At 39.9% G+C, this 15,405-nt stretch overlaps 1 long non-coding RNA gene across 3 annotated transcripts in view; it reads right to left on the bottom strand.

The window, feature by feature from the left end:
* Positions 1-568: 568 nt before the first annotated feature.
* Positions 569-15,405, bottom strand: part of LOC149458395 (uncharacterized) — a 77,945-nt gene continuing 63,108 nt past the window's right edge. For all 3 annotated transcript variants that reach the window (XR_016313460.1, XR_016313459.1, XR_016313458.1), the window contains one exon: positions 569-9,153. This is a non-coding gene — a long non-coding RNA (uncharacterized LOC149458395). The remainder of the gene's footprint in view (positions 9,154-15,405) is intronic.

The following is a 15,405-nucleotide window of genomic DNA, read 5'->3' as shown; positions in this document are numbered from 1 at the left end:
TGTGTAGCCACCAAATCAATTCATCAAAGCTTACACAGGGTTGTGCACATCTTACCCAGATCCATATGACATCACTGGGCCAATCAAGGAGCATCGACTGCAGTCACATGGTGGGAGAGGGGGAGTAAGTCATATGCTTACCCATACCTGGAAGCTGCTGGTATGGTAGCACCCAGATGTTGTAGAGTTCCCCTTTAAACTCTAACACTTCTAGCAGTCTGTGTTTGAAGAAGCAAGGTTTTTGGCTCATCTTCCCCCTCCCTTATTTCCTGTGTATGGGTCTGTAGCTGGTATTTCTTTTTTTTTCCCATAAAGTTTATTAGGAAAGCACAGAGCATACAAAAAAATACATTGAGTACAAAGAGATACAATGTGATAATGACAATCGCAATGTAAAACAAATAACAAATACCATACAGTGAGAGATGCTAAAGTAGACAGACAGAGAAAACAATCTCATGTCGCACATACTATTAATGATATTCAATTAGAGGAGACGACATACGGTCACAGCAAGGATGGAGGCACTTAATACTCATAACCAAAATGAGGCATAAGAAATCCAAAAGACAGGCAAGATCATTTGTTTATTCCAACATATCTCTTACATCATGTAAAAGCAGGGAAGAGGGGCAAAGGATATGGGTAGAGGCTCGGTATATCCTATAGAGGAAAGCTGGTGTAGAAATGTAGAGAGTTCTATACTATCCATGAGGTATAATGGGGGCTACGACTAGTGGTTACCAGTATGTGAGGAGAGGTCTTTGTGAATCGGATGGAGCGTATTTGTAGATTGCGTATGGGTATGGGAGTATGTCGCCTATGGGCAGGGAGAAAAGTTGAAGGATAAGAGGAGGAGAGTAAGGTAAGACATGCAGAAAAGAAAGGCGGAAAGAGACATTAAAGGGAATGATAAGAAAAGGGTCGGAGGGGGAGTAGGGAAGGATGAGGGATGGAGAGCCAGAGAGAGAGATGAGAAAAAAAAAAGAGGGGGGGCGGGGGAAGGCAGAGGGTCAGAGGGGTATTTCTTATCTCTAGCTGCTGGCCAAGGTTATTCTGCAGAGTTTAGGAAGCCTTTTGAGTGTATAGAAAGTAGGAAAGGAATGTATGCCTTGTGACGTAATCGTTGGTATATACGCTTGTAAGAAGTTTTCTATAACTCACTTAGCAGATGAGGGCACAAGCCATCTGTTGAGTCAAAACAGCGCTGTTTTTAATCAGTTGCTTCCTTCAGAAGTCCAAGCCTGGAGTTTTCCTGATTTTGCGGAAATTGCTACTACACTGGGAAGGTTTGAAGTTGAGTCATCCTTAGACTTTGCCCTGCAGGGGTAACTGTAACAGTTGTCTGATCCTCACACTGACTACTCTTGCTTGTACAGGTATTACTTTAACGCTAACAGCCAATAAACATTTTTCAGATCGGATTAGAAAGTGCACCTACTTGCCAAGAACATTGTTTTCTAACATAAAAAAACATTTTTAAGCTCATTGTAATTTAGTTAGACATTTTCTGTAGTGCTGATAAAAGGTGTAGTACAAAAAAAAAGCTTTGCAAAAAATTAAACATAAATATAAACTATACATGCATTTCTTTTTAATACAACGATAATTATTGCTGAACAAAATCCACATCTGTCACATAGAAACATGGCACAATGTAGTCTTTTTTTTTTCTTTTTTTAGTCTAACGATTCTGGCTACATATAAATGTATTGGCAGAGAAGCTTTACTTTTCCATGAGTGTTCACATTTGCCAGTGCATCTGGCTGGTTTTCTACCACTACCCATCAATCTTGTTTGAATGCAGACATATGCAACAAGTTTATGTAAAAAAAGAGAGCTTTATTAACGCTGAATTTTTGACTCCTGGAGCACAATGTACTCTATTAAATATACATGTCATGTTTAATGTATTAAGATGCCAGAATTAGTAATAAGACCAAAAAGTAATGAAACTTTAATGCTACATTTCCAATAAGTATATACTACTGTTAAATAATATAAAAACTGTCTTAAGGCATACACTCTTTCATATACTAAAATGGCTACAATTGCCTTTATGCATTGCACTGTGCGTGATTTTTTTCTCAAAGTGTCAGTTCAGTTTTAAGCTGGTGACAAAGGAAAAAATTTCATATAAGTATTATGATTTTAAAGCCAAATCACCTGAACTAAACTTAAAACATAAATTTTTTTTGTTTTGTTTTGGAAGATACAGACCTATTATTAAAAATCAGATGTAGTGTTTCTGCATATAACAGGTCCTGTAATTTTATGGAGAAGGCAATATATTGGTTGCTGTAGACAACACTTTTGATTTTTTCTTTAAAATATTGTAAAAAGTGTTATGGTGTGTAAGAAAATAAAATATAACCTAAATTTATAGATATACACAGAATGATAAAGAAATCCCAGAGTGTGACTGCAAATGCTAAATATCAAAAAACATTGCAAGATAATACTGGCTCTTACAGTAGTTGCCTTAAGTAATCAGATGGTTATTGAATAGGCCCAGGACAGAAATGTAAACCAATACCCTCTTTGTCTAGTTTGACCAGTGTTAGTTTTTAAATAATTATTTTTACTGTGGACAAAGAGTACCATTTTTTTTATTTTCTTGGTTTATAATGACACTATTTGTATGTGGTGAGGTTATTTACAAATGAAATAAAGGTTTTTGAGCTATCACAAATGTTTCAAATGCAGTACTAAGAAAGGCAAACAAAACAAATGAAATACACATATTTTAGATATTATTGGCAATAAGGAAAATAAAGTAAAAAAAGTCCACAGAAAAAATTAGCTAAGGGGAGAAGGAGAGAAATTAGTTATTGAGGGCTGACTAAAGTTAACTAAAGATTGATAAGAAATTAAAATTGTTCTGCAGGCTGGAGTTTTTTTTTTGAGTGCATTCAAATCCCAAAGCCCCCCCCTTGTACTTACCTGAGCCCTTTCTCTTTCCAGTGCTGTGCATGAGAGCAGCATCCCTCTCCACTCTCTTCCTCCTCATAGACTCATTGGCTCCCTCTGCTGTCAATCACAGCCAGTGAGAATGGAGCAGGGGGTGCAGACAAATCTCGGTCTGTGTGTCAATAAACACACATAAGCGAGTCCACATGTGTGCCCCCATAGCAAGAGGCTTGGTGGGGGGGAGTCAGAAGGGCCAGTGGGGTACCCAGAAAAAGGAGGATTGGGGCTGCTCTGTACAAATCCATTGCACCAAGCAGGTAAGCATGACATGTTTGTTATTACAAAAAATATGGGTTTACAATCACCTTAAAATAGATTTACTTTTATTAAAAAATAAAACCTTTTTTTCACTTGTTAGATTGCTTTAATTGTATGTACATTATGTACAAATAGTGTAAATATAGTGTAACAAGAATATAATCAGTGTCTTTATGAACAAAGCAGTGCAGACTGTGTTGCAACACAGACAATGACAGACAACTGCAATTTCTGACATAGAACTAATATAAGGTATAAGATCCAGAACTGGTTAACAATCCCCAACAGATGGGAACAAAAATAAAGGTGAAGTAACAGCAGGCCTGAGCAAATAACTGAATGGGAGATTGTATGTAATCTGCACCTGAGCTCCATGATAATATGCAAATGGTAAGCAAAGCAAATGGACAAATATTATTGCTCCTTTGGGGTTAGCAGAGTTTGGGGAAGTGTGCAGTTGTGTGTGCTTTATATAGGTCAGTGAAATTTGGTTTCTACTTTGCTTCTGGGTAGGAGTTTACCTACCACTGATTGCTTCATAATTAAGAAGCATATTTTTAGAAGGGGGTATCAAGAGAACACAGAAGTAGAAACGGACAAATCTGAACAAGTAAATACTTCTCGTTGTTGGTCTAAAACCCTAAATTGACAAATAAACCAAAAACATTCCTTCATTAAAATCATTACTGAAAAACAAGATAAAACAAGATAAAACAAACAAAAAAACAGGTCAATCTAACATCACAGCTAGCGGAATGATGAAACTTGCCATGGGCTGATTTTCACCACATCCACTAAACTAAGGGAGCATAACACCCCGGTCACATCAAGCCGACTTTGAAATCATGTGACTTACACAATTTCTAAGTCGTGTGAGATGCCGATTGCAGGTACGATTTGCAAGACATCTGACACAGATGTCTATGCAAATCGCACCAAAAGTAGTACATATACTACTTTAGAAATCAGTGCGGCTCCGACCAAGTTGGAACCACACCAATTTGACAGGTCTAATTGCAGACAATAGGGTGCAACTTGGCATACGATTTGCAAGTCGCATGGCATGCAAATCACATGCCAAGTCGCACCCGATGTGACCAGGGTGTTACATTGCAAAGTGAACAGCCTATTTGTCATTAGTAAATCAACCCCAATGTCATTATTTGTCAGTACTGAATATTAATGTTTTTAACTAAAAAAAAAAAAGATTTCTGCAATCCTGCTCAAGACACAAAACAGTAACACGAATAGATTGTTTATTACATTGTACATATAGTACCTCGTTTTTGTTTAATTATATTTATTTATGTGACCCTTTGTCAATGTGCACAAGCTGTGTCTTTATTCATGCACCTGCAAGTACTTGTTTTGTATGACTTGTTTCCATGGAAGGTTTTTCTAGAGCTTCTGTTCTAAGGGTCTTTTGGCCTTCACAATATATTTTTTTAATGCTTACATTTTATTCAGAACTCCTGACATGAGTGAAGTCTAACGTTCTGGTGTAAAAAAATTGACATAATCATTTTGTGCTGGTTTATAAGTGTGTATGAAAATATCTAATCACTAGAATGTCACAATCGTCATCAAATTTGTTTTGCTGTGTTTCACTTAAATTACTGTTAATTCTGACTTCAAATATATGTCAAATATTAGAATATAATTCTGAGGCCAACTCTGCGGGTACGACCCACTAGGACGTTCTAAATGAGTAAACTCTCTAGACTCTGGGGATGATTTACCATGACTAATGCAATATAACAGTAAAATGGAACAGTTATCCTGAACAGTTTTCTTTTTACCATTTCCTAAGTTATAAATCTGGTTATAAATTAAATTGAACAGCAGTCAGCAAGGGGTCTAATATAGTCTAGAGGGATATAACAAATAGGAATGCTTATCTAATTTACTATTATTATTCGGCATTTATACAGTGCCAACAGTTTGTGCAGCGCTTTACAATACAAATGGGGACAGTACAACAACGCTTTACAATATAAATGGGGACAGTACAATTACAATACAGTTCAATACAGAAGGAAAGGGAAGGCTCTGCTCCTGGAGCTTACAATCTAAAGAGAGCGGGAGGTGGTACAAAAGGTAATAGCTGCAGGGGATGATCTGATGAAGGTGACTCAAGCACAGCTTTTTAAGGGAGGTGGGGGGTAGACTTCACTGAAAAAGTGACTTTTCAATGATCACCTAAAGGCGGACAGGGCAGGAGTTGACTGGACACTCTGGGGTAGAAGGATGGGAGAGGTTATTGGAAAGTCCTGGGGGCAAGCATGGGAGGAGGTAACAAAGGAGCGAGAGAGCACAACATCTTGGGAGGAGTAGACAGATTTGGGTGATATCTGCAGATGAGGATGATGATATAGCTAGGGGCATTGTGGCGGATGCTTTAAACAATGTGATTAGTGTTTTGAATTTTATACGTTGCACTAGTGGAATCCCCACAGGCTTTCTCCCCTCCCTACTCTATTCATGTCCATCCCACAATGCCACTACATTTCTCTGATCATGCAGCCACTCCTTTGCCAATATATTCGTGTACTCCAGTGTTTCTGCATTGTACAAGAGGACCTTAAAAGCCTGTTAGGGCTGAAGCAAGAGTAGGAGCAGGGAAGAGCTCCTGGGGAGGAGGTTGAATAGAGTAAGTATGGCTCCCTATTACATAGGACCCATTAGACCAGGGCTTGAAATTTCCACTTGCCTGCTTGCCAATGGCGAGTGGAAATTATGGTGGGGGCGAGTGTGTCCCTCAGGGCCGTCTTGCTGAGCAGGCTCGGAGCTCAGGCCGGATCTCTCATTGGCACTGGGAGCTGAGCGCTCAATAGCTGAGCGCAGTGAAAGCAAAGCAAGGAGTGTGTGCTGTGCTCTCTGGCTCCCCCTAGAGTGCAGTACCCGGCTCTGTGAGTGAACAATGAAGTACTGCAATTTTTTATGGGTGTGTGTGTGTGTGTACATGTGTGTGTGTTTGTGTGTGTCTGTGTATCCATGTACAATTGTACATGTGTCTGTGTATGTACATGTGTGTATCTGTACATGTGTCTGTGTGTGTGTACATGTGTGTGTGTGTGTGTATGTACGTACATGTGTCTGTGTGTACATGTGTCTGTGTATGTATGTACATTTGTCTGTGTGTGTGCATTTCTGTGTATGTACATGTATCTGTGTGTATGCGTGTCTGTATGTGCCTGTGTGAGTATACATGTGTCTGTATGTGTGTGTGTGTGTGTGTGTGTACATGTGTCTCTGTGCGTGTGTACATGTTTCTGTGTGTTTGTGTGTGTATGTACATGTCTGTGTGTGTGTACAGGTGTCTCTGTTTGTGTGTGTTTGTTGGTGGTGAGTAACTCTAAGGCCTGGCTAGTAGCTCAGGACTTGAAATTTTAAGCCCTGCATTAGACCTTTAGAATACAGGACCGGGGGGACATGAGCCTTGAGACCTTAGTATACGAGGCCTGGGGGCAAAAGGGACCAAATGTAATTTTAGAAGCCTATCTGGTTTGCACAAAAAGTATCAGCAAGCCCTTGCAAGGCATTCATAAAGCATCAAACAGCTTTCCTGAAGACTGTAGACCCTGTATAAAAGGAAGTCCGTTAAAGAGAAACTATAATTGTTTAGGATTCTCTCGTATCATTATGCATTATTTGGATCTCTGTAAATATAACTTTGGAGGGGCCATGTAAATAGAGCAGGAATAAATACTGCTCTGCACCACTAACTTGTGTATAGCTTATATATTGTATATAATCTTAGCTTGCTGATGTTTGAAGAGCAACACATACAGAAAGCATGTGAAAGGCATTTAAAAGTGGGAAGCCCTTTGTGGAAACTTTTTAGGCCTCATTTATACTTGCATTGCTCTCTGAAGAGCAATCTGCATTCAGACCGCTCTTCAGAGAGCATTTGACAGGAGGTGTGGCATTGTATTGCCGCCTTATCACCTGTTTTAAACCACTGAATGCTGGACTACCATGCTAAAACTGTGTGCATTGTGCACAGATGCAGGGCCTTTGCAGCATGGCCCCATTCACTGGAATGGATCACATTCAGTGGGCAGTAATGCTCATCAAATGCTACATGGGGTTTAATATTCCTGCTTCAGCTGCCAAGCAAACCATTTTGGGCCCAGCATGTGTATACCCCTGGCTGCTGCCTTTCCATCTAAAGGAGGAGTATTAGAACTACTATTGTAAATTAGCTTCTACCTACCTGCTGGTTCTGTGACAGGAGGAAGTAATTCCTATGTGCATACAGTATATGGAAGGTACATCATCCTGGCCCAAATAAGATAGCCAAGGACTCCAAATTAATTTGCTCTGATGGGTTACTTCCACTTTAATGTAAACCCGTACTCAAAAAAACCTTTGAAACAGTGCTTGAACTTAGTGATAGATCACTGAGACACCAAGTGCTGTTTCATGGGCGGAGAAGGGCATGCTTTCTCTTCCAAAGCCCTTGACAGCTTACTATGGTGGCTTCAACTAGCTACAATTTAAAGCTGGCTAGATGTATACCTAACAATACCATTAACTGACATAACTCATTTCTTAAAGATTGTGGGTGGTACTGGCTGCATGATGGTTTCAGGGTCACAGTTTCACCAACATATTTATATCATGGTTGGTTTCCTCGGTATTGAGCATTCCCAAACTGGAAGAGCTTTTTAGGACTCAGTACACATTGGCATTTTCAATCATAGTATTAAAAGCTAGCTCAGAGCACATTATTTGCAGCACATATTTACCAAGCATTTGTAAAGCATTAAGCAGTTTGCCGAAAGCCCTTAAAGTGGAAGTGAAGTCTGTTTACTGAAAAGTGCAGGTTTTTTTGACAGAAGGCAGTTTGATGAAATTGTTGTCTGGTAAAGCCATCGAATGGGTTCCTGAGAAGAAAATGATGGGCTTTGGGAGCTGTTCTCCGATGACTCCTGAAACAGGTTGAAGGGGTATGGGATAATCCCCAACACTTGGCCTAAGCGCCCCTGTAAAATGTTTATAGCACAATAAAAACCTACTTAAATGTATAAATGTGTGTATCTTTTGCCTTGCGCAAATGCTTCTATTTAATAAAACTTGCTGTAAAGCCACAATTAGAAATATCTGAAAGCCTTCTGTGTAAAGATTTACAATTTTGTTTTTCATTGACCTTCTCACACCTCTGCTCTATGTTTATTTCTATTACTATATGCGTTATTATGGTAGTGGATAATGGAATCTTGCTGCTGCTTTTCCTGTTAGAAGGAAAGCAAACGAAGAATAATAAGAAAATTTATCTCCACAAGGAATTTCACAGTATAAATAATACATGAATTATTTTCATTTCAGAGACTTAATTTAAACAAACTACACAAGCAAATGGAATAAATACTAACTACACAGTCCTCAGCTATGATTTACAATAACGTACACTAATAATTATGTAATACTAATATACTAAGCTGTTATCACATAGCACAGAATGTGATATCAGACATTCACAAAGAATGAATTCATTATAAATATCATGCAATAAATTGCTTCCCTTTGAAAAATGTTTGTTACACACACAGAAAAAAATGTGTCAGCTATGAATGCAATGATCTCATTCTCTCTGACTAGCACACTTTCAATAGTCTCAATCAAATTAATTCTGCAGGCAGCTGATAACAACTGCTAAATCAAAAGGAGAAATATATGTGCAGGAATCAAAAGGAAATGAGGCAGTGCACACACAATATGAGAAATAAATGTTTAGTTATTGGGTACCTTTATTTTATTATTTAAAGGTGATGAATCCAAAACAGCAACAAACTGAATACAACATTGGCAGTTGAGCATGGTACTTATCTTTTGCTATGTAACAAGGTTCAGATTTCCCACTTGAAACCTTGCAGCAATTGTGCCAGTTATCTCAATATCCAAGAGATCTGCTTAGCTGACCTATGAAACTAGAACACATATATTATAAAATATAAATTAGAAAATATTCCTTTTCTGATCCCACCGCTTAATGTAACTTTCACAAATATATTTTATAATAAAATTATAAAGAAAAGGAAAATGTATTGCAAAATCCACATGTTAGGTTCAGTAGTACTGTGTTTCTTGCAGACCATGCTCACATAGAAAATAAACTGTGGCACTCTAGAATCCTATGCTCTTATTAAAACATGATTATTGCTAGGAACACAGCCCGTAGGATCAATAGATTCTGTCAAAGTACCAACAACTTAAAAACTGTATGGATTACTTGATTAAACCTCTGTTGCGGAAAGGGGATGTTTGGGATCTTCTAGTACTAGGGATTAGTAGTCTGTGGATTAACAGAGGTGCAAGGAAAGAGGATCTTTATGATTACCAATATAATTCTTTAAGGTTCTTAAACATTGACGAGGATTAGCAATGGAGTTGTGACAAATAGTCAACATAAGCTTTTATCCAAAAGTTAATCATTACATACACACAGGACCATTCTGGTTGTATAGTATTGATATTTGTCCTGTATCACTGTCGATCAAGATACCTTGCTGATGATCTTTGCTTGTATGAGTAACCAGTTGTTAGAAATGACTGCTTGCAAAGGAGTAAATGTTAAAGTAAAATCTATGTATCTTTTTTGGATAAAGTAGGCATGGATAAAATTCTTGCCATGTATTGCTTTATTTTCTTTATCAGGGGCTGGATGAAGGTTTTGTAAGTAAAGAAAACAGATATACAATAAAGCTATCAATAGCGCCATATGTCTGTGATCCAATATTGCACTTAACCTGCTTTTGGCAAATTAATCAATCAAATTAAATGAAGGGGAGAAAGTAAAAGTAGCAGCATTTTACAAGAATTTTGCGTTTGAAACGCTGATAAAATTGACTGCTGAACGCAGGTTTTCTGCGTTCAAAAAAACGACTGTAAACTCAACTGCCTGTAAATGAAGATGTGTACATGGACACATAGGAAAACATTAGGGTGAGTTCAGGGGCTGCTGAAAAAAATTGCTGAACAGCTCCTAAACATGAGTTTATCAGCTGCAGTGTACATGAGCCCCAAGTACTATCCAGCAGCAACTTCATAAGGCCCAACAGATTGATGCTTGGAGGGTCCTACATAATTATTTGACCTTTTCATTACACACACACACACGCAATATATATGCACAGATAAATTTAATTTTCATAGATCAACATCATCCTGAACATTTGAAGAGATATTAAACTTTTTTCCTTAAAACAACAAGCATGTCATACTTACTTGCAGAACAGCCCCGATCCTCCACTTTTGGGGTCCCTTGCCAGCCCTCTGGGCTACACCCCCCCTGCCAAGTGACCTGAAAGCAAGCTGCTGGCTCTGGGGGCACTAGTGTGTGCTTGCTCCCGAGCCCTGCCACGTGTGTCCATAAGACACACAGAACGGGGCTCAGCCCCGCCCCAATAGCTCCCATTTCTGTATCTAAGCCAATGAGGAGCGAGAGAGCCAAGACAGCCTCATCTCTCTCTCTATTTAGGGGGGCTGCAGGGGAAGCTGCATGCAGGTTTTTTTTACCTTACTGGAAGTAAAGATGTAGGAAGTATTTTTGTATTTATTTTTTAAGTTATGTTGCGTGAATGAAAAAAATTTAACAAATATAAAGTAAGTGTTTACCCAATTTAGCTGCAAAAGTGAAAATGCTCTGTAAAGAATGCCTATTACCACATTTATGCAAATATAGTAACTCAAACTCTAACACAAGGACACCAGCTTAGACCTCAAACATCACTTACACACATTACAGTTTTTTGAAAACCTGACACAAAAGCACCCCCCTGTTATCACCCCCCCCCCCTCCCTTGTATCCCTTTTAATTGCTGGCTCACATATATGTGGACTGGATGCAGTTTTAACCACATCCAATCCACATGACATGTGAAATAACATTGCTTCCTATTGTGCCTGTTTACATACGTCTGGTGCACTGGCAGTGCTGATTGAAAAAGAGTCATGTCCGATTTCTGAGCATCTATGGGAACCATTTCTAAGCTGCACATGTCATCAGTTGTGAACAGGATAAAATCCTGACCTGAACTTGATCTAAATTAGCTGTGAAACCTGAGCTTTATTGCACATGTGTGAATCAGCTCTAAACATGCATATCAAACTGAATACCAAGGCAATACCTTGAGAGAAATTTATTTATTTTTTTTTTTTTTTTATAACAATTTTTATTAATTTTCAAAAATATACAAACAGTATGTTTAAGAAAAAAAAAAAGGATAAGATAAGAAAACAAGCAAAACAGAAAGGTACATCGATGGCAAAACTGCGTAAGGGCAGGACCAACAAAAACATAAAATAACAGTGTGAAGGTTATCAGGACCTTACATTTTGGGCCGGCATAGAGGAAATGAAGGTATCCCATGGGAGCCAAATCATCTCAAACACAGCAAACGAACAACTATGTAGTGCAGTCAAGTATTCCATCTGTCTAACATCAGCAATAAGTTTGTACAGAATCGACATTGAAGGAGGGGTAGAAGACAACCAACACATAGGAATGCTTCTCCTAGCCGCGGTCAGAACATGTACAGCAAGTTTTCCGGATGGTTTAGGTAGACCCGGAAATGGTAGACCTAGCAAAAAATGTAGTGGATCAAGTGGGAGAGAGGTATGCATTAGTGATTGTAACAGGGAGAGAACATCTTTCCAAAAAGGAGTAATGGAGCTGCATGTCCAAAAGATATGATAGAGAGAACCCTGGTCTCCACCACAGCGCCAGCAGGCAGGAGAAGCATTCGGATTATAAGCATGAAGAACTTCAGGTGTTTTGTACCATAACATCATGAGCTTGTATATATTTTCCTTAAAAACCACACAAACAGAAGATCTAGATGCATTTTCCCAAATTTTCTTCCACGTTAATAGATCAATATCACATTGTACGAATTGAGACCACCTACGCATATAAAGGTGAGTGTCATTGGATAAAGAGGGGGCATCTAGAAGTAGTTTATATGTGTTAGAAATAATACCTCTTTGGTGGGGACCCTGCATACATAAACGTTCAAAGGAAGTAGGCTTCCCCAGGGTTAATGAGGGTGATAAGGTGGAGAAGAAGTGGCGTATTTGAAGGTAAATATATAGGTGTTGAGAAGGTAGAAGAGCTTTTTTCTGGAGATCTGGGAATGAGTGTAACTCACGAGTCACCGGGTGTACCAAGTGACGCAATTGAAAAAGGTTAGCTACTACCCAAAGAGACATCCGGGACATGGCCATATTATCTGGAAGATTAGGGTTATGGAGGATATTTGTCAGTGGGGAGCAATCAGAGGCCAGTGTAAATTTAGCCTTACATTTCTGCCAAACAGCCAGAGAAAAGTGCATGGGACCAAGGAGTAGGTGGCGAAAAGAAGAGACATCCACTGCTGAGGTCGACCAAAGGAGGGAGCATGGATGAACCGGAGACAATTGTAAAGATTTGATCTCAGCCCACGTGTTGGGAGGATAGTGAGTAGACCATGACATGAGAAAACGAAGATGAGTTGCATAGTAGTATGTTATTATATCCGGTGCCCCCAAGCCCCCCCTAGAACGCGGAGAAAGCAAAACAGAACGTGCAATCCTGTGCTGCTTGTTGTGCCAAATAAAATGCAGGAAAGATTTCTGGAGGGAGTGAAGTTTGGACATAGGAACGGGAACGGGGAGAGTCGCAAACAGGTATAACAGTTTGGGTAACACGGTCATTTTTAGTACGTTAATGCATACGAGAAAAGAAATGGGCAGGGCATCCCAGTGTTTCAGAGAGCGAGAAATTGCTATAAATAATGGGGGGAAATTGGCCTCGTATATGGATTGGTAAGAGGAAGTCAGATTAGTACCTAAATATTTTAAAGAGTGGGTGCACCACCGGTAGGGAAAGGCTTCCTGAAGCGAGGATAAAACGCCAGAAGGGACATGTATCGGGAGTGCCTCAGTTTTAGACGTGTTAACTTTGTAGCCAGGTATGGCCCCAAATTGTTTCAAGGTCTTATGCAAAATCGGTAGGGAGGTATGGGGACTCGCAAGCGTGAGGAGGATGTCATCAGCAAACAGCGATAATTTGTATTCATGGTTATGGGATCGTATCCTGCGGATATCCGGATTCGACCTGATGGCGATGGCTAATGGTTCCAGACAAAGAATGAACAGTAAAGGAGAGAGTGGGCAACCCTGACGTGTACCATTTGACATCTGAAAGGGGAGTGAAAAAAAAGAGGCTAATCTGACCTGCGAAAAGGGGGAAGAATAAAGGGCCTTCAAGGCTGCTACAAATGGACCCCTGAAACCAAATCTTTCCAAGACCATGAACATGTAAGGCCAACTTAAACGGTCAAAAGCTTTCTGAGCATCTAAACTTAATAATATAGCGGGAGTGGAGGATCGGTTAACCAAGTCTACCAGATCAATGGATCGCCTGGTGTTATCTGCAGCGTGTCTGGCAGGTACAAAGCCCACTTGGTCCCTATGTATGAGTTTGGAAATAATTCCAAACAGTCGGTTGGCCAAGATTTTAGTGAAGATCTTGTAATCGGAATTAAGTAGGGCAATGGGGCGGTAGTTGTCTACTATAGAGTGATCTTTATCGGGTTTGGGGATAACCGAGATATATGCTCGGGAGAATTCAGTCTGGGGAGTGACCCCCTTGAAAAGATCTCGATAAAAGGAGAGGAGATGAGGAGCCAGGATACCAATAAAAGATTTATAGTAGGAGTAGGGCAATCCGTCCGATCCCGGGGTTTTACGAGAGGAAAGATGTTTAATTGTGTCAAACAATTCCCCTGGCGTAATATCAGCATTAAGGGTGGCAATGTCTGAGGGTGAAAGACTCAGAAGTGACAGGGGGTCAAAAAAATTATCAAAAGATAACTGTGTGAGGGGCGGGTGAAGGTCTGGGGTCAAACAGTTATAAAGATTCTTATAGTATGAGCCAAAAAGGGATGCCATGACCTGAGGATCATAGGTAGGGCCTCCATTCGGTTGGATTAAGAGATCAGGCATCGTGGAAGGAGACTGAGCTTTGAGTCGATTGACTAACATACGATGAGGTTTGTTGGAAAATTCATAAAATTTTTGTTTAACCCATAGGAGGGATTGCACAGACTTACTAGAGTCAAGAGTTTTAATTCGGTCACGTAGAGATGTTACCTTCCGGAGCCCAGAAATGGACGGCTTGGCCAACAACCGTCGTTCTGCCAAAGATAGTTGATGGATAAGAGAGGCCCTAGCACTCGCTGAGGATTTTTTTAAACGAGAACCCATAGAAATACAGAGTCCTCGAAATACCGCCTTATGAGCCTCCCATAGGGTTGAGGAAGAAGCTACGGAGCCAACATTGTGGGTGAAATAGGTATCAAGTCCCTGTGACAGTTCATCCCTAAGATGTTCTGTGGAAAGAAAGGTCTCATTAAGGCGCCAATGACATGGTTTGGGTATAATAGGAGGGAAAAAAAGGTTTAAAGTCAGAGAGGCATGGTCAGACCAGGTAATGGGGTTGATTTCAGAGGAGACCAGGAGTGGAAGAAGTGGGGCAGAGATAAAAAAATGATCTAGGCGGGAAAAACTACGGTGAGGGGTGGAGTAGAAAGTAAATTGTTTATGGAGGGGGTGTTTAATCCGCCAGGCGTCGAAGAGACGATGCTCCCTTATCAGTCTACGGAAAGATTTTGAAGAGGAGCACTGCCGCTTCAAGGGTGTGGACTCAAAAAGAACTTTCCTGTCTTTATGGGGGGAAAAAAACAAATTGAAATCACCCCCAACAATCACATGCGAAGTGGAAAAGGAATCTAAGTTGGCGAGTGTTTGTGAAAGAAATTGCAATTGACCCGAATTTGGGGCGTATAGATTCAACAAAACAAGGGGAGTGTCACCAAGCATACATTCCAAAATAATAAAGCGACCCTGTTGGTCAACCCTGGAGGAAACAACCCGAAGGGAGCAGTGTGACCTAATCAAAATTGCCACCCCAGCCTTTCCGGAAGGATCAAAGGCCGAATAAGCTTGGGAAAAAAATCTTGAGGCAAAACGGAAGGAGCCAGTTGATTTGAAATGGGTCTCCTGGACAAAAATAATGTCTGCTCCTGAGGATCGAAATTCCCGCAAAGCCATCCAACGTTTTTGAATGGAATTGAGACCCTTAACGTTATATGACAAAAACCTCAAAGCCATTATAAAATAATAATGAAACAA

Source organism: Staurois parvus, unplaced genomic scaffold (genome assembly GCF_062004578.1).
Source record: "Staurois parvus isolate SC_StPar_1 unplaced genomic scaffold, SC_StPar_1.0 ptg000287l, whole genome shotgun sequence".
NCBI classification, from domain to species: domain Eukaryota; kingdom Metazoa; phylum Chordata; class Amphibia; order Anura; family Ranidae; genus Staurois; species Staurois parvus.
The sequence above is the reverse complement of the archived record's forward strand: the minus strand, read 5'-3'. Positions and strand labels throughout refer to the sequence as shown.